Below are 25,897 nucleotides of genomic sequence, written 5' to 3'. Positions count from 1 at the left end.
ACACAGTAGCCAGATACAGTAGCAACCTAAATGTCCATCACAAGATGAATGGATAAACATGTGGAATGTGTGTACATATATATGTACACACACACACACACACATACACACACACACACAAAGTAATATATGGAATATTACTCAGCCCTAAGAAAGAATTGAATGTTGCCATTTGTGACACCTTTGAACGGGCCTAGAAGGTCTAAGTGAAATAAATCAGACACAGAAAGACTAATACTATATGACCACTTTTATGTGGAATCTAAAAAAACAAATGAGTAAACTTCACAAAGCAGAAACAGACGTCATAGATACAGAGAACCAACAGGTGGCTGCCAGAGGGAGGAGCTGAGGGGAGGCAAAAAACAAGTGAGCGAACCTAAGTGGTATAAACTTGCAAAATAAATGAGTCATGGGCATGAAGCGTACAGAGTGGGAAATACAGTCAGTAACTATGTAAAATCTTTGTATGGTGACAACAACAACAAAAAGCTAATATATGTAAAGCTCTTCAGATAGCAGCTAGCATGGAGTAAAGTCCATGTAACTTTTTATTAGTAGTAGTATCTTTTGGATTGAAAAAACTGAGCAATTTTTTCTGCAGTTTATTGAAATCATGTCATTCAGTTTTCATTGTTTTCTTGAGTTTAAACAGAGCAATTTTCTTTGGCCATGGAAGGTCTCCCAGTTCCTATGGTTTTTAACTTGAAAAAATCTCCCAGATGGATGCCTTCTTCTGTCTTGAATTCTCTGTTTAACTATATTCTAAAGCCTTAAAATAAACCTTTTAATTTTTGTAACTCTAGGTTTTAACATTTTTATCTTGTGCTAAAAAGCACAAGATACCTTTACTCTTTGGTGTTGATCACATTTTGATGAATGTGATGGTAACCAGAGATTTTAAGAAAGTTAAAAGAGTGGAAATCAATTTGAATTATTGACTAAATGATGTGTGTCCTTTGAGTTTTATCCAAGCTTCTGGTTATATTTCTGCTCTATATCATTGTTAAAATATATGTCTTCTCATCAGAAAGACTATATTTTATTTTTTAAAATAACAGCATTAAAAATTTTTTCCATCTTTTTTTCTGTCTCAAGTTTCATGATTTCCAAAAAAAAAACAAACCTCAGAAAATCTTGTCAGTGACCTTTTAATCTTTAAATTGAAGCAACATCTTCTGATCAACATTTGCCATTAGCACAACATCAAGGGAAAAACTGATCCATTCATTCAGTCCACAAATACTGACTTAATATTTAATAAATTGACTTGTTTGCTACGTGCCTACAAGTTTCCAGCTGCCCTTGCAAAGCAAGCTGAGTTGTCCCTGGAACTTTAATTCTGTGCAAGCAATCTGTACCTTTTCCTGTTCTTGCTACAGTCAGCATCTTCCTTTACCTAAACTGGTTCAAGCCGGTGCTCGAGGTGTATCAGCCAACACAAGTCTATTCACTCTGTTCCAGAACAATTAAGTTATAAAATTTTTATCTTCACTACTAGTAATGCTATGCTATTGATTTATACATCTCCACATTTGGATACTGAGGCAAGTTCTTTCAAAAGTTATTTATCCCCACAGGATACAACAGTACTTATTCTACTGCAATTATATACCTCACAGATTACGTGTGCTTGTTTCAGAAAGTGCTCGGACACTTCACCAGATGACATGGTTAGCACAAGAACAGCTGAAACTGTTATCTAATCTCTTTCCCTTTGTTAACTGTAGCGCAGAAATTTGAAATCTTTTGATGTGTGAAGGCATCTTGATAATCTGTGAAAAAGCTCGCTTGCAAACAACCAAGCGTTGCTTTCTTAATTTTTTTTTTGGTTAACGTATAAAGCGAAGGAAAACCTTATTAAACATTAAGATCTGATCGCAAAAGAATCCAAAGAGGCAGAAGTAGCTGATGTGTCCACAGGTGGAGGATGAGACCTCAACATAGTCAAAAGCTTAAGCAAGTTTCTTTCGATCCGCCACCTCCGCACAGGACTAAATGTTTCCGAAGAAGATAACTACCTCCGACTAGAAGTAGCGACAGCGACTTTATAGAGGCAGATAGAATGAACGTTTATACTAATACATTTTCTGCAACTTGGCCAGTGTTTCCTTAGAATGTCTCATTTGCATATATTTGTGTAGATACATTAAAGAAGTTTCCATTCTTTATACTATTCCCTGCCTGGACTCAGGGATTTTTGTAACAAGTGCTCTTGATTAGAAACCTATTTTTGGTACAGTTTGTTTGGATTCCTTTTGGCTGATCCTTAAAGCCACATTTGTCTCTAGAAGATACCAAATTCAGTAGAAGGTCAGAAGGCTTGGAGCTTGAGAGGTTTATTCTGCCCCTCACATTCAGCCATTCCTGAAAAATTGATCAGGAAAGGACATCTAAAAAGTATTTCTAATTGGTTGGATTAACTTTCCTACTTAAAGCAGAGGATAGGATTCATTATAAGAAAGTCTTTTTGGCGTGTAATTTACACCAGCTGTTGAGAAGACATCTCAAAGGAAAGTTAGAAGAATTGAATGTCTAGGTTACTGAAAAAGTAAAAAAATTTAAAAGTAAGCAACTGTGCACATTAAAAACCCAAAATATAACTAAAACTTTAAAATAATGTTCTTATTAAAAATAAAATTTTCTTAAATTCTAACATGGATAGAAAAAGTTAGGAAATATAGTGAGAGAATGGCTAGATTTTTTTTTTTTTTGAGGTAGGAAATTTTTCTTTGAAAGTGAGACTTTTGCTTAGAGTTAGGAAAAGTGAAAGATTTCTGGATTTTGGCTCAAATAATGCTTTTCAAAGGTGCAAAGTTAATCCTGGATCTATATCATACCAGACCTGTATGGGGAAGAAGAAACCACTGTATTTTTGACTAAATTCTTGGTTGACAAAACTTCTGTTTTGAAGACTAGGGTAAAGTATAATACAGTTCCATATGGATATATCATGTTGTTGAAACTCAAAATAAAACTCTCTTTTTGATGATTCTCTGTCATATATCAAATAAGATCATCTTAAATGAGCTTAATCTGGAATGAGGGTTCTTATCCATCAATATTTAGAACTCAATTAATTATAGAAGTGTTCCCTAATAGCTAAATGTATGTCTTAACTTTCTCAGAAATGTAGATAAAGGGATCTTGAAAATCTCCATATAATTCTTTGCAGTAACAAGTCAGAATTTAACAGACATCTATTATTAAATTATTTGAGGAACTTTTAGAAAATTATCTAATACAATTATATATTACATTACTTCATTATAAAATGCAAGGAGCACCTTCATTTCATTTGAATGTCAACATACTTATATGTCATACATATATATAAGTATGTTGATATTCAACTTAGTTATTTAAATAAGAAAATCTTAAAAATGATACAGAAGTACTATGGAATCATGTTTCCCGAAATCTAATTACTATATACAATATAAAGTAATTAATTAAGCATGGTTAGTCTTTAAGACTACTAGAACCAATTTCAACTTTAACTATTATTTAATCAGCATGCTATACATTAATAACAGCTAGAAGATAGTAAAAATAAGCCTTTAAAGGACAGCAAGATACTTAAAGAGTTACTATATATCTTATGTTGATTATAAAGTTCAATGCTGGAAAACAGTGTAAAAAATATGAAATATGAATTTAGGTGGTTTCCTAAATATTTGGCTTAGTAATTACAAACATTTAGATATTTTAAATTCCCTAATCTTTGCTACTTTATGTACAGGAATTCATATTAATTCCAACATTTGTTTTTTAGGTGAGTATCTTAGAGATGAGGGATTATATATTTATTCATTCTAAATGTAACTTTTGATGCATTCTTATTTTTATTACAACATTGTGATAAATTTTCCATAAAAAGTCTGTAAAATTTAGGCTTTAAAAAATAACAATCATGCCATCTAATATAGAAGAAAGAGTGGGACGTCTCTATAACCAAATGCATACCTATACAAGAGTATAACAATTCTCTCCATCACCCAGGAACTCAAGTTATGGAAAAGTGTAATGTAACTAGTTATTATCTGTAACCTTTCAGGTTTACATGGAAAATCAAAAGAAATTCTGCTATTGTAGGCATTAATCCTTTGGTTTTTTCCCAGTTCATGGCCTTTACTTTCCTCTGACTTTTATGGAAAACAATTCCGTAACTAACATTTTTATAATCAACTACTAATCATCATCAATTCAATGTTAATTTTAAGTGACCTGATTTTAGAGCATATTTCTAATAGGGATATTTAATGTGCTCATTTCCCCCTGCAAATTCTGTAATAGCTACAAGTAGAAAAACAGTATCTTCTAGATATTAAAGCTTTTAAGTTGGTTTTATTTAAAACTTACATATTGTAAAATTTTCCTTGAGAAAATTCAGATGTATTACAGGACATGTATTCTATTAAATTGTGATGTTGAAGCTACAGTTTGAAATCAGGGAAATTAAAGGCTCATTGCTGTTTTTAGATGTTTTGAGTTTCTCTGATCAAATGCAGTATAATTGATAATAGGACTTCCATTTCAAGATTAAGCCCATATTTATGGTAACTAACAGGAAAACAGTGAAGTCGAGGTTACCAGTACAATGTCAGAATGCCAAGTTCTAGACACTCGACCAAGTACGTTCAGAGGTCAGTAATACTCTGGAAGCCCTTGAGCAGAGCCAAGTGCAATTTGGTGTAGTGGGCAGCACTACGGATGTAAGATCAGCTGGAGCTGAAGCAGAAGGTGAGGAAGTGTCAGGGGAGACATTCTAGCTGGATTTTGAAGGGTGCCTGGCAGGTGGCTGCCACTGTGGGGGTGATTTAAAGAAAAAATCTATACAGAGGAGACGGGCTTTGCCGAAGTTTGGTATAGTGCATTTGGGAAATTACAAAGTATTTGCTATTGCTAGCGGGTGACTTGGGAAGTAGCAGAAAACAGTCAAAGCTGCAGAGTCTTGAAAGATAGGGATTTACATCTCTGAGTCTGCTTCTCAAAATTGTTACATTCATAACTATGAAGATGTGCTGTGCAGTAGCGGACCGAGACTGCTAATCTTTCAGAGCACATCACCTCAAAGGTTATTAACGCAGGGGAAGAAAGCACAGGTATAAAGTCTGTGCATCCCTCTTCCCAGAGTCTGACTCCGGTCACATATGGTGCCATGCAAAAGCAACAGCAGACAGCCTTCGGTATGTCACACCTGGTTCTTCTAAAAACTTCCCCAAGAAAATCTAATACAAGCGCTCTTGCTGCAGCGCTTTTCACTGTGTTAATTCTAAAAATTCCTTTCGCCATGCAAAGCTTCAACAAGAATTAAGTTGATGAAAGACCTCCCCCACCTTTCTTTTTGCTATAGCAGACTCACTTTCTTGGCTGATGTTATTTATAAGATTGAACTCAAAACTGAGTCTGTTAGTTCAACTTTGCTTTGAAAGTTAAACCTAAGTACAACGCTATCACCTCACTATTATAGCCTATACATTGTCTCTCACACACAAACAAACAATATTCCTAGTTAGAGCTCTTATCGTTAAATGTTTGGAGATGATTTTCTGGACTGAGATTGCTTATATCTTGAATTTTTTTGAATATTTCTGTTTCTTGATTATTGGTGACATTTAGAACAGAAGTTTCTAAACTATTCTCCTTGTGCTCTATAACTCTCTTATCTGCGGGCATGATGACATTGCTATATTTGTGAAACAGGTGATGTACACTCATACATAACTATGAAAATTATATTATCATACTTAAAAGGTGTATCCTATGTCATTCACATGTTGGGTAAAAGAACAGCAAATAAAGATATATTTCTTAGAAGTAGATCTCAGATCCTATTTCTTTTACACTTCATGGTAGATTTCATCTTTAGCATTTACAGGTTTTTATTCAACATTTTCAACACAATATTTTTCCTTAAATATTTTCTATAGCATTGTAAATGATCTGACATTTTCCGATACACCAACAACAGAAGTGATTTACCTAAAACTGAAATGTTGCTGAAATAGAACTTAATCATTATTTGATCATTTCCTTACCAGGAATTTCGATTTGACTGACCAATTTCAACCCACAGCAGCAGCTTTGTTCCTAAGAGATTATACTCGGTAAGGAGCAATTCCTACTGCAACTCAAAATCTGTGCTATTATCATGTAGCAATGGATAGCAAACATCCTCTGCAAATATTAGTACATCTGTCAGAGGAGTGTTGTGTTTTTGGTTCCACTCTCTCTCTCTCTGAAACCTATCTGCTTGTGAGAAAAGTTGTCCAATAAAAGAAGTTTTACTGACACATAGTAATGCTGTGCTTGAACTCAATGCAGCGATTCACTTCCTTTCTTGGCCTGGATTCCAAGCTAAGGCACACAATGAGGGTGTTGTGTTCTGGGCTGGCGTGGCATGCATGATACTCAGGGAGGACGTGTGAGCAGCTTCCAATACCTACACTATTTGCTTTGCAACTACCCCCAGCTAAATCAAACAGTACACCAAGAGTCTGCTCAGAGTAAGCAGGGGACATGATCCACTGGCTGTTATGACCTACATAGGGAACAGACTTCCTTAATGTAAATGTATATAGAGGTGTGTTAAGAGTTAAATACATCATTTCAGAGGCTTAAAAATAAATGCTTCACAGTTTTCCAGCCCTGATTTTCAATGTAATTGTCTTAATGTATGTCAAAGTGCAGGTTATAAAAGCCTCCATTGTTTCCAAAGGAGAAAGGTTGTTGATTATGAAGGTTGTCCAAAAGGACAAGCCATCATGGTGTGTTAGAACAGCAAATTTTTATCTGAAACCCCAAGGCATATATATTAGGATTTTTTTTAATCGCTATGATTTCTAGAACCTGAACTTACTAAAAAAATTCTGTCTCTGACATTATTGTGTGTGTGTGTGTGTGTGTGTGTGTGTGTGTCTGTGTCTGTGTCTGTGTCTGTGTCTGTCTGTGTGTGTTGCCTTGGTAAAGCCAAAGAACCAACAATGAATGTAAACGTCTAGGTGAAGTTTTGCCCGGAGTTATTGTTATGCTGTGCTGGAGAAAGGACAAAAAGGCTTACCTCTGTCAGTCAAGTGGCTACACGGGGACCCTCCTCAGCCTCGGCCTCAGTGTGCAGGCAGATGCTCTCTGAGCCAACAATCTGTTAACAGGAAGCAGGTAAACCCGAGCGCGTCCGCCCGCGTTACAGTCCAGTGCCCATCGGAGCACGCACCTGCTTCTTCAGACCTGCCACTCATACGCAACAGCCACGCAGCGGACCGGTGTTTGCAGCCGGAAACACCTCCTGCGGGGTCAGTAGTTTTCAGGGTAAGCAGCCAGAGAGCTGCCGAGATAACACTGCAGGCCAGGCGAGCCTTCCCAAGACAAAAACCTTTCCTGCTGTGTGATAGCAGATAGGCAGCGTTATCTCCTTGCATTCCACGTTCTCAGATCAGCTACTAGGAAAAGCAGTCAGCAGCTTGTCCAAACGGCAGCTGGCAGGCATGCCTGGCTGTGCTAATTGTATACTAACATGCCCACCGCTTCTCTCTTCCCTCAAATAGATTTTTTTAAAAAATGCTCCTTCCAGGGTAAAGCTCGGCAGAATATGCCACCCTGTTTTCCATAAGTAAAATGGCTGGTCCTCCCAGCAACTGCTTGCAGACAGCTCATTGGGTTCCACTGGCTTTTCGTAGCCATAGCAACAACCAACAGACAGACTTAGCTAGCACGGCTGATCACGTGCGGCGCCCCGACACAGCTTGTTAATTTCTTTTCATCGAACTCATCATTTGGGGAGGAGGGTAGCTTCTGTGATCATTCTCAATATTTCACCCATCGTACGAGTGCTCTTGAGTTTTCAGCTTTCAGGAGGAACTTCTGTTATCTGAGCCATGTGAAATTGAGCCAGGGAAGCCCTTCTCAATACATAGATTTGTGTCTTTCCAGGTTAATAACATGCAAATCACCTAGCAACGGTAATTGAAACCATTGTCAAAACGGGGTCTACCTTCCTCATAGCCTCAAGGAGACTGGCAAATATGGGCAGTTATATCAGTACTTTCTGTTTTTCAATGATAATCTTTTAGCCCCTCAGCTGAAACAGAGCCCTTTGACTCATTATATGTGGCCAAAATAACCAAACCAGTTAGGATATTTTAATGAGGTGTTACTTATGGATTCCATGTATTTAATTACTTTAATACACTTTTCGGTACTACAAACTTTAAAATAAAATTCTAAAAATTCCTATTGTCTCCTGCTGTGGAAAAGGACTCTTTAACTAACTTATGATTTATTTGTAGTATTAAAATACTTTAGAAAATCAAGACCAAGTTAAGACTCTTTTGCTTTAAAACTACCTTCAAAGCAGGAATAGTTTTACTTCCTCAGTTAGATGGATCTCATCCCACACTTCCTTAAAATTTCACCTCTTCCCGGGAAGTTCCCGTAATCCATACCATTAACCATTTATACTTTCTGCAAAATCCCCACCCTTCAATACTGTCACCAGTCATATTCTATTTGACATACTTTCAAGACACCATCCTGGTTTTTTTTGTTTGTTTGTTCCTAGCAACTTGATTGGAATAGTTGTATTAATACTTTGCACTTATAAGCACAGATACTTCCTTCACTTGCTGGTAGTCATCGGTTTACCGTTTTGTAAGTATTATAATACATTTCTTCCCTTCCCACTTTAGGATTCCTGCTTCAGAAGTAATTGCCAACTTTACTGTGCATAAGAGTCCTGTGCATGCAGATTTGGGGGTCCCATTTTCATTCTGTCTCCAAGCATATTCCCATTCGGTCGGTGTGAGCCTGCTCAAGTTATCACATCTGCTGAAGAAAAGTCGGTGGGTTGTTCCTACTTCACATTGTTTTCAGCCTGCTCTGATCTGAGTTACTTTCCCTTAAGTTGTTTTGAGTGTTCTACTCCTGAACTTGCCTCTGCCTTCCACTTCAGCCTCAGGTTCTGTTCTTCCCCACATTTCAGCATTTTTGAATGACATCCCATTTCTTGCTTCCTGGCCTTGCAGGTGTTCCAAAAGCTTCTCCATCAAGTCCATCCCCCCAGCATCTTCCGCCTGCATCCCAGTCTGCTTCCTACTGTGTCTTTCCACACCTCGCTCAAATAGACCCCCTCCCTAAAGACAGTCCTGGATTTGCAGTGGTCTTCTCTGTGCCCCCACTGTACCTGGAATCTGCCTCTACTGTCACATCCTTGTCATGTGCTCTAGGTTATTAGCAGTTTCCCTTTCTTGTCTGACGCTTCTACTGCTCCATCAACACTCTGAGGCCAACCTGGTCCACGTCTTATTGATCATACTTCAGTCAGTTCAGTTCAGTCGCTCAGTCATGTCCGACTCTTTGCAACCCCATGGACTGCAGCACACCAGGCCTCCATGTCCATCACCAACTCCTGGAGTTCACTCAAACTCATGTCCATTGAGTTTGTGATGCCATCCAACCATCTTATCCTCTGTCGTCCCCTTCTCCCACCTTCAATCTTTCCCAGCATCAGGGTCTTTTCAAATGAGTCAGTTCTTCACATTAGGTGGGCAAAGTATTGGAGTTTCAGCTTCAACATCAGTCCTTCCAATGAACATTCAGGACTGATCTCCTTTAGAATGGACTGGTTGGATCTCTTTGCAGTCCAAGGGGCTTTCAAAAGTCTTTTCCAATACCACAGTTTAAAAGCATCAGTTCTTCAGCACTCAGCTTTCTTTATAGTAGGACTCTCATATCCATACATGACACTGGAAAAACCATAGCCTTGACTAGATGGACCTTTTTTGGCAAAGTAATGTCTCTGCTTTTTAATATGCTGTCTAGGCTGGTCATAACTTTCCTTCCAAGGAGTAAGTGTCTTAATTTCATGGCTGCAATCACCATCTACAGTGATTTTGGAGCCCCCAAAATAATGTCTGCCATTGTTTCCACTGTTTCCCCATCTATTTGCCATGAAGTGATGGGACCGGATCCCATGATCTTAGTTTTCTGAATGTTGAGCTTTAAGCCAACTTTTTCACACTCCTCTTTCACTTTCAAGAGACTCTTTAGTTCTTTTTCACTTTCTGCTTATAAGGGTGGTGTCGTCTGCATATCTGAGGTTATTGATATTTCTCTTGGCAGTCTTGAATCCAGCTTGTGCTTCATCCAGCCAAGCTTTTCTCATGATGTACTCTGCATAGAAGTTAAATAAGCAGGGTGACAATATACAGCCTTGACATACTCCTTACCCAATTTGGAACCAGTCTGTTGTTCCATGTCCAGTTCTAACTGTTGCTTCCTGACCTGCATACAGGTTTCTCAAGAGACAGGTCAGGTGGTCTGGTATGCCCATCTCTTTCAGAATTTTCCACAGTTTGTTTTCCTTTCCTGTCTGACTCTTATACTGCTCCTTCAACACCCGGAGGCCAACCTGGTCCACATCTTATTTATCATACTTAGAATATTCTAATTTTTCAATATACTTTTAGTGACAGCCTAGAACAGTGTCTGAACAGATGTTGAAAGACTGGCTAGTGTAAAGTCTGGGTTTTAATTCATCTTTTCAATACCAGGCATTACTGACTAGGTATGACTTCAGAAAAATTTAAGTTATTTTGATTAAATGTTGGCATTAAAAAAAATTATCAAGAAGCATCCTGAATTCATCTGGTATTTTAGGGTGGATTCTCACTACCTGTTTAAGAATGTCTTTATTCTCCCTTCACATGTGATTGATTGTTTAGCTAAGTTTAAGCATCTTTGAAGTCATTTTCCTTTTAAATTATCAGTCTTTTGTCTTGTCTTCTTGCCCCAGTACACCCCCACTATACTCCACTGAAGGAGAGAGCTAGAGAATACCCAAAGCTGCACAGGATGAGGAGCTGGGAAGCTGGCAGGAACTGGGATGAATCATTTTGCTCCCATGGTGTCCGTCATGGCCCCTCTGTTAGTTGTTATAAATCACTCTGTGCAGCGGGGGATAGGGAGGTGGGTGGTGGGGTGCTGTGTTCTTTGCAGAATCAGGCTTCACCACCTGCCCCAGGTCTCTCCTCTCATCGCTCTGACTGCCGGATGCATCATTCTGGCCCTCTGGCTCTGCTCTGCCTCATCTGACTTTTATTCTCCTTTCTCACTTGCTCATTGCTAAATACAGAGTCCCAAGAAACAAATAGGATTTTCCCAGCTCATCTTTCTGAGCCAGATGAGATACATCATAAGTTGCTAGTAACTGTATACCTGGCCTGCCCTAAATGCCAGCTAGAGTAGAGACCCTTGGCATTGTATGGCTTTCAAAATGTTGCCAATATAATAGGTATAAAGTAGTCACTTATTATTGTCTTAATGTGCATTACTTTAGTTACTTATGAAATCGAACTTCTCTTCATGTCCAGTGGTCTTTTGAGTCATCTCTTCCATTAATTTCCTGTTCATAGGTCTTGCCTATTTTCTCTATTGAGATTTGTTGTCTTAGTGTAGAATTTTAAACAAAATGTCTGTGAAACTATTTTTTAAATTTTTATATATTTAAACATTATAATTAAATTTGGTACCTAATTAACAGTTAATAAGTTATCCTTTATAAAGGGAAACCAGTAATTCACTGCCAATTGTTTTGGTTTTTATTATGAAGAATGTGGGTAAAAATCCACGTTTCTAATTTTGAAATTTTTTTCAGTATAAATGTATATACTGCCACACTACAATATGAAGAATGATTTTCTAAAACAAAATCTAAAATCATATAAATCACATTCCCCTTTTAAAATGTTGTCAGCAAAAGTGCCTTTCAAAATTGCTATTACTTTTATCTCTAAAATAGCAAGTATCATTAAAGAAAAAGAAATGGTGAGGAACTGTTGTCTGCAACAAACATATATTGCTTGTAAAATTAGAAAGAAAACGATAAGTGTCTTTAAAAATGAAAATAAAAGGCCTGAGGAGCTGATGCAGATACAAGGAGCCTTAGGAGACTGACTGAAAGCCGCGTGTGATCCTGGATTGGGCACTGGATCAGGAAGAAAGAGTCCATGAAGTCTGCTCTGGAGACAATTCGTGCATTAGAAAATGGGCTCTGTGATATTTAATAGTGTCGTTCCCATTCTGTATTATAGTATGATTTTAAAAATAGATGTCTTTGTTCTTAGGGAACATATGTTGAAGTATTTAGGGTAAAGGGCCATGGACTCTGCAACGTACTTTCAAATGGTTCAGCAGAAAGAATAATAATGCATAATAGTTAATATATTTATCTTTTTTTTTAAGTATCCATCTTATGCGTGCATGTTCATGGTACAATTTACCACTTATAAGAATAGATAGGGACATATGTATACTCATGGCTGATTAACATTGTTGTATGGTGGAAACCAACCTTACATTGTAAAGCAATTATTCTCTAATTAAAAATAAAAATTGGAACTTCCCTAGTGGTCCAGTGGCTAAGACTCTGAGCTCCCAATGCAGGGGGCCCAGGTTCGAACCCTAGTCAGGGAACTAGATCCTACATGCTGCAACTAAGACCCAGCACAGCCAAATAAAAAAATAAATACTAAAAATAAAAACTAAAGAAAATAGATGACGACTAGATTTATGTAAACCTATGTACACATCTATCCATCAATCTATCGAAGGCTAACACAGATGTGGCAAAATACTAACACCTAGTGAATCTTAGGTGAAGGGTATTCCAGGTTATTTTTTTTATTCTTTGCACTTTTCTGTAAGTTTGAAGTTATTTGTTTTTAAGATAAAAAGTTTTTATAAATGAAATAAAACAAGTGTTTAGAACAAAAACAGATTTAAGGTAAGATTACTTGATGGGAGACAAAGTTAAAACTAAAGTTATTAAGTTCGAGACTAAGATGATACTGATTAGTGTTATGAAGAGGCTACTTTGGTAGAGAGTATTAGAAACATTCTGTACTTTCAGAGAAGTTTGTTGTTTCCCTACATTTACTGCTTTCCTATATCCTGATAGTAAGCCACGTATCCCTTGTTTCCCATTTAGAAATCCTTCTTAATCTGGTTCCTTCACTGCTGTAAAAATTCAGCAAGATCACTGCTGATTGAAGCAGTATTCTGCAGTCACACTGAGCCCTACAGCCTCTGCAGCTGGGTTACAGTCTTCCAAGGGACCCCATCCCTGTTGTAACAAAGAAGCTCTTTGTACAACTAAGAGAACAGAACTTGAGCATGGTTTGTTTAATGGGATAGTACAGACTGTTATAAAGCTTAGACTGAAATTTCTAATTCCTAGCAATACAGAGAATATGCCAAAGAATCTTTCTAAATTTTGCATAATTAGATATGTTAGCAATAACATGAAAAATGTGCTTTTAAGTGGGACCAAGATGGGAAGTGTGACAGCTACCCTGGATGGGATTAGAAAGAGGCTTGGGGTACCTCTGTTAAGCAAATGGGATTTATTTCTAAACTTCCATCCTCCAAGAAATATATGCTGGGAAGCCAACTGACTCACAGGCTATTAGTCAATGCCTTCATATCCTCTGAGGAAGTCTAAGCTTGATAAGGATCCAGAATGACCTTGATAAATCAGAGGTACCTGAAACCAAAACAAACCCAGCAGAGTGAAGGCTTTATGGACATCCACTTACTGACTGAATTACAAATGAGAAAATGATTACAGAAGAACAAAACCTTACTAGAGGGCAAATGATAAGAATATAAATATCAGCTACATAAAAATGTTTTTAAAAGCTGAATATAAAGTGAAATCTGTTAACACAAAAATACCATATGTGTACCACAGAAGTAAATTCCATTGGTAGTTCTGAGAACCCACTAGAAATTCGGTATCCCCTCTGGATGAAGAGGAAAGAGGAAACTGTAACAGAAGTTACAGAAAGATTTGGCCAGGCTTAAATACAGAGAACCTGGTCCTGACTGGCTAATAATAACAATGTTGTTTTAAGCATTTCGGGTTTCTCAAAGCTCTGGGCTTGCAGATACCTTGAATTGCAGGTGCTTTCAAGTGTGACTTTATCTGAAAATGTCCATTAATATGTGTTAGTACCAGGTGGGGGGAAGAAATAGTGTTAGCCAATAGCAAAAGGGAAAACCTAATCTACAGTGAACTTTCCACACCCACCAGTCCCTCAGCCCTGGTAACCCCCACCCCAAGCAAATACATCTTGCTTGCTCCCCCTTCCTGCCTTTCCTCACCCGCAAAGAAAAGCACCCTTGGCTTTTATTAATATTAAGCCCACAGGGTGAGAGATTCTTCGAGCCCCGTATAGCAAAGGCTGCACTTGATCCCAAGGAATTTGACTGTTTGTACTTCATATTGATAAGCTTGAAAAGCTACCTAGAAAGAGGCGGCTGGTGGCTTTTGCTCTCCTACAAGGGGCCGGGCTTTGTTCTCTGAGAGGCACTCTGACCAGATGAACAGTGTCTCTCGAGGGAGCGTTTCCACCTCCCGTTGTTTCCTTGTGGAGACAGCGGCTCCCGGGTACCTACAGGCTACGTGGCACAGCGCCTGACCCCACAGCAAACCACAGGCTCAGGCGTCACCACATTATTGAATTAGTAACGAAGCCCCATCAGCCTGGGCAAACAACTCCCGGAGAGAAGCACTCTAAAACAAATGCCGCTGGTTTCACCTGAGCCACCGAAACAAATCATGAGGCACGAGGTGAAACTTGGCAGGCTCTGCGAGCTCTGAAGAGGCAGTTGCCAAAGCTCTCAGCCACCAAACACACAAATCTCAGAGGAATGCAAATTAGCAGGGGTCGCCCTTTGCCCTTTAGACGTTTTTTCTGATGTAACTGTTCAGTAAGATTTATTCATCAAAGTGAACAAATAATGAGGTCTGAGTAATACATGATTTAGTACATATTTTAGGATCCAAGTGTTTGATACCAAATGAGAAAAATGTTGAAAACAAACTAAAAACCGTAGGGACAAAATGTGCTAGATTTAGGAGATGCATAGCTGAAAGCCTCCCAGGGACGGCATACACAGCTAGAAGAAACGAGCAGCCTGTGTGCCCTTGCAGGGGCTTCCTGGGTGGCTCGGTGATAAAGAATCCACCTGCAACGCAGGAGCCACAGGAGACACGTGTTCTATCCCTGGGCCGGGGAGATTCCCTGGAGGAGGGCATGGCAACCCGCTCCAGTATTCTTGCCTGGAGAATCCCATGGACAGAGGAGCCTGGTGGGCTGCAGTCCATGGCGTTACATGACTGAAGTGGCTTAGCAAGCATGCACGCAGAATACTGAATGGGAGCTCCCTTTTTTCAGGGTAGAATTGTAATCCAGAATGGTAATTATTCTACTGAATCTACCCAGAGCAGAATTCATTTCTCATGCTGTCTAAAGTCCTAATTGCCAGATAGTTCCATTGAAATGATAGTTGGATAGAATATTCTCCTTTTAGGCCTTTTCTACATCAAAAGGAAGATGATTAACTCTGTAAACAGTCCTTGTGGGTTTAAATTAGCACAGAATATCATTTCATACCAGCTTTACCAGAGGAGGGATAAAGAGTTGATACCTAAACTATATTTTGAAAGATATGGAGGCCTTGATGAGGGAAAGACAAAAAAAATAAAATCTATAAACCAAGGGAATGACAGAGCCAAGTGTAAGGTATATGAGGGACCTTGGTGGATTTTCTTTCACAAATTGGGTGGAGTGACTGTATTCCCTGAGTGTCTCATAGGACTTTGATGAGGATCAAATAAGATAGTATGACCCAGCTCAGGGTGGCCCTTTCAAGAAAGAGTCACATTTTCCTTCAAGGCTTCTACAACTGGGCTTTTGAAAGTGATGCTGCTCACAGACAGGGCCCTGGGGCACCCCAGTTCCTACGGGATGATAAACTTCATCGGAACAGGAATCATGTCTGTTTCATCATCACCCTGTTTTGATTGCTTAGCATAGCACCTGGCACGCAGAAACAGACACGATGGCTGAACAGATGAATGAATGAACGGGCTGGGGAAATCCTGGGTTTATTGTATCTTCCTTCATGGCCGCCCCTCTATGCAATGCAACAAACATCCCCCTAACCTATACTACCTGCCAAGAACCTCATCCGGTGTCAGGTTACTCAATTACAGCTCTCCTTCTGAGAGCGGAAAATACAAGTGACTCAAGGAGCTACGTTACAATGGGACTTGCTCTTAGGTACAATTATGCCCAGGGAGCCAGAGAGAAATGACTACGGGCTGTACTCGACCTGGGCTAAGAGGACTAGGAGGGGTTTTTCATTCTGGGCACTGGGGGACAGGGCAGCCAGCAGAGCTCAGGGACAGGAGAGCAAGTGTGAGGTTTGTAGGACCTCAGTTGAGTGTGGTGGAAATACGGGCCGGGGCAGGCGTGAAAGATGAGACCGAAAAGGCAGACGTGGGGCAGTTTGTGAAATACCTTGTTCTACTTGTTAAGGACTTTGGACTTTCAGGAAATGGGAAGCCATAACAGAGTTTTTAAAAGACCAAAGATGTGACCATATTTGTACTTTAGGAAGATAACTCTGGGACACATTTACCGAGGCAATACATTTTAGTGGAGCAACTCCTTGAGCTGGGTGTTTTGATGGCTTTTTTTTTTAATCAGACCTTTACTGAACATCTTCTTTATGTGAGGTGTTAGATCAGGTGCCAAAGACTTGCCAGCAAAATGAAGGACTCATAAATCATAAGACATATCCTTATCTTACATTCCTCTAAAGATTAAAAAAAAAGCTTGCCAATAAACTGGTGACACAATGTTCCATTTTATGTTTGAATACTATTTGTTGGAAGAGTTCTTTTAAATGGATGTGGAGTGAATCTCATCATCCCTCACTCTGGGCACACAAAAGAGAAAGAAAGAAAAAGTAGTTAAGATATTCCTAAAATTCCTCATGTTCAGTGTTCAACTCCTCTGAATATTTAGATGCCCTCTTTCCTCATGACACACACAGTATTGTCACCTGTTTAGTGGTCATTTTTAAAAATTGGCCTTTAACCTTGAACCTGGCAGGTCCCCACTTGCCCTCTGCCAGGAGCTGGGCTAGGAGAGCCGGTTTAGGACTGCTGGCCCAACCCCGCCCCGGAGCCCCTTCTCACCCTCACTGCAGGCTCACCACCTTGCCTCTCTGCCGAGGTAGGTTTCCTTTCTTTTGTGTGTGTCTCTATGTTCTTGCTCCCCAACCCCTCCTGCCACCTTTGTGGATCAAGACCAGGTCCCAGCCACAGTCAGAAAACACCGCGATGTACCGCGGCATGCCTTGACCAGTCTCTGATTTTCACTGTTGTGAAAGTGATTGGGTTTAGAATGAAACAAATGGTTTTACATTTAAAAAAAAATGTTGGCCAAAAAAAAAAAACACACACAAAAAACAAAACTCGGCCAGTTTTAGAATCACTTAGAAAAGTGGTAAAGTTAGAGCCCCAAGTCATGCTTCATTCTGAAAAGCCTGGGCTTCCACGTTCTTTGCTGGTATTCTAGGAGATTCTAGGGCATCTGACGTTTGCAAGCCACTGCTCTGTGCCACCAGGAGGGCTGTTGGCACCGGAGCACTGCTAGAAGTGGTGTGCCTCCTCTGTGTTCAGGACGCTCCCTGCCGTCCGCCGAGGGTCCATGTCCACACCCGTGGCGAGAGTGTCAAGGCTGCTGCTGCCTGGCTGAGAAGCATATGGCTTTCTCAAATGTTTCAGTGGCAGAAAGCATTATCTCAGAATTATTGAAAGACGCTTATTTCCTTTTAGAAACAGAATGGGAACTTTACGAAGTAGGCAGGGAATTCATTAAAGATAAAGATTACCTGAATTCTGTCATAGGGAAGTGATTAAATCGATTATGGTTCTTCTACACCTAGGAAGCTTTCCAGGTGGCTCAGTGTTAAAGAATCCACCTGCCGATGGAGACGCAGGTTTGATCCCTGGCTTGGGGAGATTCCCTGGGATAGGGAATGGCAACCCACTCCAGTATTCTTGCCTGGAAAATTCCATGGACAGAGGAGCCTGCCGGGCTACTGTCCATGGGGTCGCAAAAGAGCTGGATGTGACTGAGTGGCTGAGCACTCTACTCCTTTACAGCCAGGATATGTTTAGTGTTTTAACAGTAATTAGGTAGTATGATATCTACGGAATGTGTTCTATGAGAGGCTGTTCAAAAAGGGCACCACAGGCCAAAACAGTGTGGGAAACCCTGTGAACTGTGTCTCTTTGGTAGTTTCATGGTGTACTTGAGCATTTTGAAAGACATGAAAGAGCAATCAAGATCCTATTTGACTTTTAATATAGAATTGTCCTATTTATAGCACAGAAGATGTTCATATTAGATTTACATAAATAGCAACAGCAATAAACCCATAAAAATAATGCAGTGGCACAATTTCATTTTTGTAAGTACGATTTGGAATATATTTTCATGGAAGAAATATTGGATTTATACTAAACATTACCCATATTTAATAATAAGTGATTGGATTATATACAAATTGTCTTTATTTGTGTTGAATTGTATACTCTTCAATAAATGGACATATTTTCTGCAAGAAAACAGTTATTAAGATAGTAATAATGAACTGACTATATGAAAACATCAAAGAAAAATTTGAGTTTTACTGATCTGTTCTCCATGGGAAGCTTTGATGAATGTAATTTCAATGAGAAGGTGGAAACCTGTTTTATGAGACACTGTCAATTCACATCAGGCTGGGAGGGGAGTGTTAGTCGTAAATTATAGTGAAAGGAGAGAGGAGCAGAATAAATGTAGGCATTGGGTGTGATTCTCATCTGTCTTTTTCAAGGTCATATATTTATGGAATCGAGATTTTGAAACAAATGAGTCAGACTTTGTCTATAGGTTGGTATAAAGGCCAAGTAGAGAATTCAGTGTATTGGACCTCAAAATTTTGTTCGGCTGTTGAAGAGAAATATCCTGAAATGAATAGTCTGCAGCTGACGCTGCTACTGTGTGTGTGCTCAGCCATGACTGAGCGAGTGAGCGTGCAACACATACCTGTTTGGGGAACACAGTTCAACCCATAACAGTTATGGTGTTGTAACTATCATTTCTTTTGGAGCAAAAAGTTGTAGCTCTCAATCCAGAGTTGGGGCTGCAGAGAACTGAAACATGGATAATATCAAACAGGATGTTTATTTAGATGCCCTTTTTCTTTCCCTCCACTGAATTGCCTAGAAGATTCTTCTACCAGATACAGACTGAATCTACCATGATAAAATTGAAGCAGCGACAACACAAAGGGATATAATTGATATGTTGAAGAGATCCTACCAAATCTCTTCCAGACTGAATGCTTTTTTCCAGAAGAATCTTCCAAAGCAAAATTCTCCAAGCCTATATATTCTCACTTCAAAATGTGTTCTCCTCCCATGTGGCTGTGGACAGTCTGATGCCCATGTGTGGATTCTGAGATCCGCCTGTAGCCTTCCATATTCTCTTTAACCATCAATTTCTGAGAAAACATGTATGATTTCATTGCATCTTCAAAGGCAAGCATTGCTTGTGAATCCAGACTCTCTCAGACTTTACGTCATTGTCTGGTTATAGGTCAAGTATGGCAGCATCGGACACCAGTCCTCTAAAGCAGTTATTGCACCTTTCAAATGTACCTAAAATCTCAGAGAATTATTAGGCACATGGAGAACATCTTTTTGTTGTTCATTTTGTTCGGTGGGTGGTTTTTTTTTCACTGTGTTGAAAATCATTTGCAATTTCAGAGCATAGTGTAATGGTCCCATTGCTGTGTCAATGTAATTTATTGAGCAGATTACCATGTGCCAGGCACTATGCTACAAGTTTTATAAATATTAAATCAGTTCCTCATAGAGACCTGCCAAGTAGGAATTATTTTTATGTGAGAGATGAGAAATTAGGTTTCAAAAATCATGATGTCCAAAGTCAGAGAATTACATGATATTTTTGCCATATGAAATTTCTTATTGAAACACTTTGGAAATTAATTTTCTGTAAATGTAGAGGCTCCTGTGGTTTGTTTGGATCAGATTACTGGAAGTCAGCTATAGAGAAATGGTGATGTTTTCAGCGATTTTTTTTGGCCATTTATCTAGGATAAATCATTTTGATTGTTCTCATTATAGTTTCTGCATCATAAAATATAAAGTATTATATTTTTTCAATGCTTTAAGGCACTGCACATAGGACTGTGGTGAGGGAGAAAGCATTATTAGACTTTAAATGCTAAGTTATTTTACCAGCAACGGTTATGACTTTAATATCAAACTACAGAGTTTCTCCTGACATGAATGAAACAATTTCTGCTTCCAGCTGTTCTATACACAGGGTCTAAGTCCACTGTGAAGAAAGAGGAATAATGGTTTTGATTTTCTCTCAGCTGCAGTGACTTCACTTGCTTAAGATTTATTCTCTCTGCTATAGAACATCTTCCTCTAAAACTCCTACAAAGTGAAATAACTTAGGTCACCACAGGGAGTCTTTCTGCAGTTAATGAAACAAGCTAGCCTGAAAGCATTTCAAGTCCATGGCTTAAGAAGCCAAACAAGAACTTAATTCAAGCAGAATCAAAGTAGGGGAGCAACATTTAGTCAGCAATATTTAAGTCAGTGACACCTCATCAAATGTGGACTCAAATTCTTGTAAATTCTTTCACCACATTCATGCATGTACAATGGGTTTCCCTGGTGGCTCAGAGGGTAAAGAATCTGCCTGCAATGCAGGCGACCTGGATTCCATCCCTGGGTTGGGAAGATCCCCTGGAGAAGGAAATGGCAACCCTCTCCAGTATTCTTGTATGCAGAATTTCACGCATTCTCCATGTGGTGCTAGAGGACTCTTGAGAGTCCCTTGAACAGCAAGGAGATCAAGCCAGTCTATGCTAAAGGAAATAACCTCTGACTATTCATTAGAAGGATTGATGCTGAAGCTGCAGCTCCAATACTTTGACCACCTGATGCAAAGAGCTGACTTATCGGAAAAGACTCTGATGCTGGGAAAGATTTAGGGCAGGATGAAAAGGGCGTGACAGAGATAAGATGGTTGGATAGCATCGCCGACTCAATGAATATGAGTTTGAGCAAACTCTGGGAGATAGTGAAGGACGGGGATGCCTGGTGTACTGCAGTCCATGGGGTCGCAGAGAGTCACAGACGACTTAGAGACTGAACAACAGTGTGTGTGTATCCTAAGAAACATCTTTTAGCACTCAGATGCTCTACAGAACTAGGGGAATTTTCTCTACTGTTTTCCTTTACATCCAGGACTTGGTAGAAAATTTTTTAATCAGAGTGACCCATAAGGTACACTCACCTAGCTGAAGTTTGCGCATTTACTGATTATTAATACCTGTTATTCAAGTTATACTGGTTTATGATAGGCATCAGCGCAGAAAAACAGCACAGTACATCCACATGTTGTGGAAATATTTCTTGAGTTTCCTTTTGAAAATTTTCGTTTTCTTTGCCTTTTTACATTATTCTTATACAAGTCATATTTTCTGAACAAAATAAATTGGTTCTCTTAGCTGGTGAGTATAAGCAGATTTTTGAAAACAGAATTCAGAATACTTGAAATTACAATTGTCTTGCAAAATCAGATAACATTCTACCTTTCCCGGATTTGCAGGGTGAGTGGGAGAAAAGGAAGGATAAAAAGTCAGTGGAATCACACTAATTTACCCAAAAAATAGTTCCTTGAGTTCTATGAAGTGTCAGGCACTAAAATTAGGTGAAATAACATTAAAATGAGAACCAGAAGGCAAGATTTACTGTAAAATTTATCCCTAATTCTGGGATCTTGGACACGTCACTGACTTTATGTTTCTCAGTCTCCTTATTTGTAGATTGGGGATTATTTGGGTTCCTACCCGTTCCATGTTATTATGAGGATCTGAAGGGTCTTTGTATTTGCTAGCATAAGGGATAATGCAAATGAAATGCAGTTGGTTTCCCTTCTCCACTGCTACCACTACCTGCCCGTCCCCCACCAGCACCATCTTTGTCGCCATCATCATCATTAGCGCTGTGGTTGGTTCTCTAGAAATGGATGGTGAGGAGGGGCTTTACTCAACAAGGTTACTGGGGAGTACCCTTAGTTATAATACCTGTAGGAGAGTGGAAGAAAGAAAACTGAACAAAGAGAGAAGGTGAACTCTGATGAAGTGTCTGCAGAGGACACAGGAAGCTGTGGCGCTAAGATTATGCTTCCAGTGTGTCCCAAGTAAAGCCAAGGTGGACTGGGCCTTTTTACACCTTCATCCACTCATTGCATGCAGGCCGCCTACATGTGTGCGTGCTAAGTCACTTCAGTTGTGTCTGACTCTTTGTGACCCCATGGACCATAACCCACCAGGATCCCCTGTCCATGGGATTCTCCAGGCAAGAATACTGGAGTGGGTTGCCAAGCCCTCCTCCAGGGGAGCTTCCTGACTCAGGGATTGAACCCACATCTCTGATATTTCTTTCATTGGCAAGGGGATTGTTTACCACTGATGCCTACATGAAGGGGGCATAACTTTGGGTAAAAGCACTTGTGGAAGGAGACTCAGTTGTAAGCCTTCAACAGTACACACTCCTGGGGTAGGGATGGAGGGCTGGGTGGGTGAGCACTTGGTCCTGAAGGGGAGATAGGAGGGATTTTAGCATCCTCTAAAATTATTGTCATCATTATCATCTGGAGCTTGAAATGACCTTTAAGAAATCCTTGAGAGGCACTGTCATTTCATTTTCCTTCTATAACATAACAAGGAAAGAAAAGATAAAGCTGCTCTGATAGCAGTTAGGCACCACATGATAGCTGAACCTCAAGAGCATCCTAGAACAGCAAGGAACCCACAGTCATGGCAAGATCAGGTCCCACACGGCCCAAAAAGCAGACACATAACAGGGTACATCGACTCCATATTAAATATCTCTTGTCTCCGCATTGATCATCCTTCAATTTCCATTTTTTTCATCGAATGATAGATTCTCAGGGTGGGAGAGGGCTTTGCAGGTCAATTGACTGAAGTACCGCCTTGTGCTTGAGCTCTGCTTAGAACCTTGACAAGCCCTGCCAGCCTTTATTGGCTGGACCGACTCCTGTGATGAGGGCTCCCTGCATCCCCAAGCAGCCTCTTCTGTTGTCAGGGACTTCCTGTGTGAGTGGGGTCTGCTTTCCCAGTTCCTATCGACAGTCCCATTGCTGTGGTGTGAAACAACAGAACAGGTCTAATCTATCCACTTTCTGTTCTATAAACATACTTTTTTTGAACTAACTGTGCCTAGTCCCTAAAACTTGTCCCCAGTTTATAGTAATTTTACAATCATTTCAACTGTCCTTTGAATATCTTCTTTTTCCTCTTAAACTGTGAAGATTACTCTAACTTTTCTCTAACCCGTGCAAAGGATGAGACAGCCATAGTTCTTGCTACTGCCTCTGTTCATGTGGCCTAATATTAACATACTAGATGCTAAGCTTCACACATAAACTGTGTGTTACGGTTGCTAAATACAGCTCTCTTTTAAAGCCATTTGTCTCTTAGCATTGTACAGTGCAGCTGGGTTTCTTTGAATGTTAGTGTATAACACTGCATAGACCTTGGTAAAACTTAATTTTGTCTCTCATTCCAACTCTTGGAGATCTTGGTGGACCCTAACTTTGTTCAGGCACAATTGTAACTGCATATCTCTGATTACACATTTATACTCGCAATTTTGCAAGTCAAGTTGGATTCTTTCCACTTCTTCACATTTTTTAAAAATTTGCATTTCTCTGATTACTATTATTAATTTGTCATTGTTGTTTTAGTTGCTAAGTAGTGTCTGACTCTTTGCGACCCCCTCCACTGTCCATGGGATTTCCCAGGTAAGAATACTGGAGTGGGTTGCCATTTCCTTCTCCAGGGAATCTTCCTAACCCAGGGATCGAACCCACGTTTCCTGCACTGGCAGGCGAATTCTTTACCACCATGGAAGTCTTTCACTTCTTTTTCACATTTTTGGTCATTTCAATTTTTCTAATTACTATTATTAATTTAGATGTAGAAAATTGAAAGAAAAATAGTGAGAAAATTCACCTTCTGGTTGGCCATCTAGATGCTCTCAGACCATAGTTTGGAGAATGAGACACTGAGCTATTGGAAGTTTCCTGATTAATAAATCTGCCAGATAATCCTATAAAGGCAGGAACTCCAGCATACATGTTGAGGGACTATGAGATGATAAAGCACATTTTTGCTGAATCGTTCTTTGAATTACCCAGTATCTAATTTTGAGTCTGCAAACAGAATAGAGTTATGGGAGGAAACAGCTGAACAAACACGATCATAAACATGGAAGAAATAAGAGCATATCTAGTGTGTTGGAAAGATTTCCTTTTGATCTCTGAAAGGCAATCTCGTCCAGTTTAAGAAGAGTGGCTTCTGTAGTAAAAGTAAAGACGCTGAGGTCCACAGGATAAAGAAAAAAGCTTCTCAGGATAGAGTCTTGCTGGTACTAATGCTTCCTTTTTCAAGGTATCACCTGAATAACTCAGATTCCTGCTGTTTGTCTCAGTAACATAGTTAATTATTTACCTTTCTCATCATTGGTTCAGATTCTTTTCTTATCAAATTGCTATGCCCAAACCTCAAACAAACAACCTCCCTAGAACAGTTAGTGATCATGTTAAACTGGGTTGGTGTGACAGTGACGGAACATTCTTCTATTCTTTATCTCCTGGTTTCTCTCTTTTCCCACAACAATTCTGCTAGTGAAGGTCAGGGATAATTTGTGTTCCTAAGTTGAGGGTACTTAGGATTTGCTGTGACTTGGTTCTTTCTGATCTTTTAAATCTGTCCTTTAGACCTCACCCCTAAGTTTTGAGCTAGTCCAGTGTCTCCATTCATTGCCCCTTGTAGCTCAGAAGATGAATTCTCCTGGAATGCAGGAGACCTGGGTTCGATCCCTGGATCAGGAAGATCCCCTCTCCATTCAGCAGAGTATCTCACATTTCACTAGAGAAAGCCCATTTGACTATGCAAGGCTTTTCTGCTGTTCGGACTTTTGATCATATGCTCTAAAACAGACCTAACATGATCATCTAGAATTGGAATGATTTAATGATTGAAAATAATTAGACAGCAAAGCAGCTATTTGGGGCCTTTTCTTTTCTCCAAGAATCCTTTCAGGTGCAGAACGCTCTGCCCAAATTGTGGCAGAAGAGCTGGCAGGTGAGGTGATTGCAAGCAGATGCTCCTTTTCTGTTGCAACTTTCAGTCTAAATTTCATGCTCAAATGAAGCAGTTATTTTTATCCTTGACTTTAGGTATGATTTTTTCCTACTTAAGGTATATCACTCTTGATCTTTTCACGTTACTTTAAAGGTCTTATGCAGTTGTATCTTTTATTATGACATCTGAAATCATTTGTGGAAGCAAGGAAGATACAAAATAGGAAAGAAATAAAAAAGAGGGGAGCCCAAAGAGATTAAACAACTTGGCCAAGATTATATACCAAGTTAGTGACCCATTCAATTGTTCAGTCATTCTAGAATGGCTCATTAAGTATTCATTATGTCACAGGTATTGGGATAGGTGTGGGCATAGAATGGTAACCAAGATAGAGGCCTTAGGGAGCTTACAGTCTAGAACAGAATGCAGGTCTCTTGACTCTCAGAGTTCTGCTCTTTCCACTGTACTCTGCCATGTTATTGGTGCTGAAAAAAAATGCATTCCCTGTGTGCCTACCCGGGGCTGAACAGAAACAAAACCGTGAAGCTATAAAGACCTCAATTTCCTCATCTCTAAATTGGTACTACTAATACCATCTAACTAGCAGGGCTATGGAGAAGGCAATGGCAACCCACTCCAGTACTCTTGCCTGGAAAATCCCATGGGCGGAGGAGCCTGGTAGGCTGCAGTCCATGGGATCACAAAGAGTCAGATATGACTGAGCGACTTCCCTTTCACTTTTCACTTTTATGCATTGGAGAAGGAAATGGCAACCCACTCC

General features: G+C 39.6%; 1 protein-coding gene across 6 annotated transcripts in view; it reads right to left on the bottom strand.

The window, feature by feature from the left end:
- Positions 1-7,632, bottom strand: part of SORBS2 (sorbin and SH3 domain containing 2) — a 204,350-nt gene extending 196,718 nt beyond the window's left edge. For 2 of the 6 annotated variants that reach the window (XM_018041890.1, XM_018041891.1), the window contains exon 1: positions 7,064-7,623. The gene's annotated coding sequence lies outside the window, so the exon portion shown is untranslated. Of the gene's footprint in view, positions 1-7,063 lie in introns of all 6 variants that reach the window. The other 4 variants (XM_018041894.1, XM_018041893.1, XM_018041889.1 and 1 more) reach the window with 3 other exon arrangements.

This window comes from Capra hircus, chromosome 27, assembly GCF_001704415.2.
Source record: "Capra hircus breed San Clemente chromosome 27, ASM170441v1, whole genome shotgun sequence".
Classification (NCBI taxonomy): domain Eukaryota; kingdom Metazoa; phylum Chordata; class Mammalia; order Artiodactyla; family Bovidae; genus Capra; species Capra hircus.
This window is presented reverse-complemented; position numbering and strand designations above follow the sequence as displayed.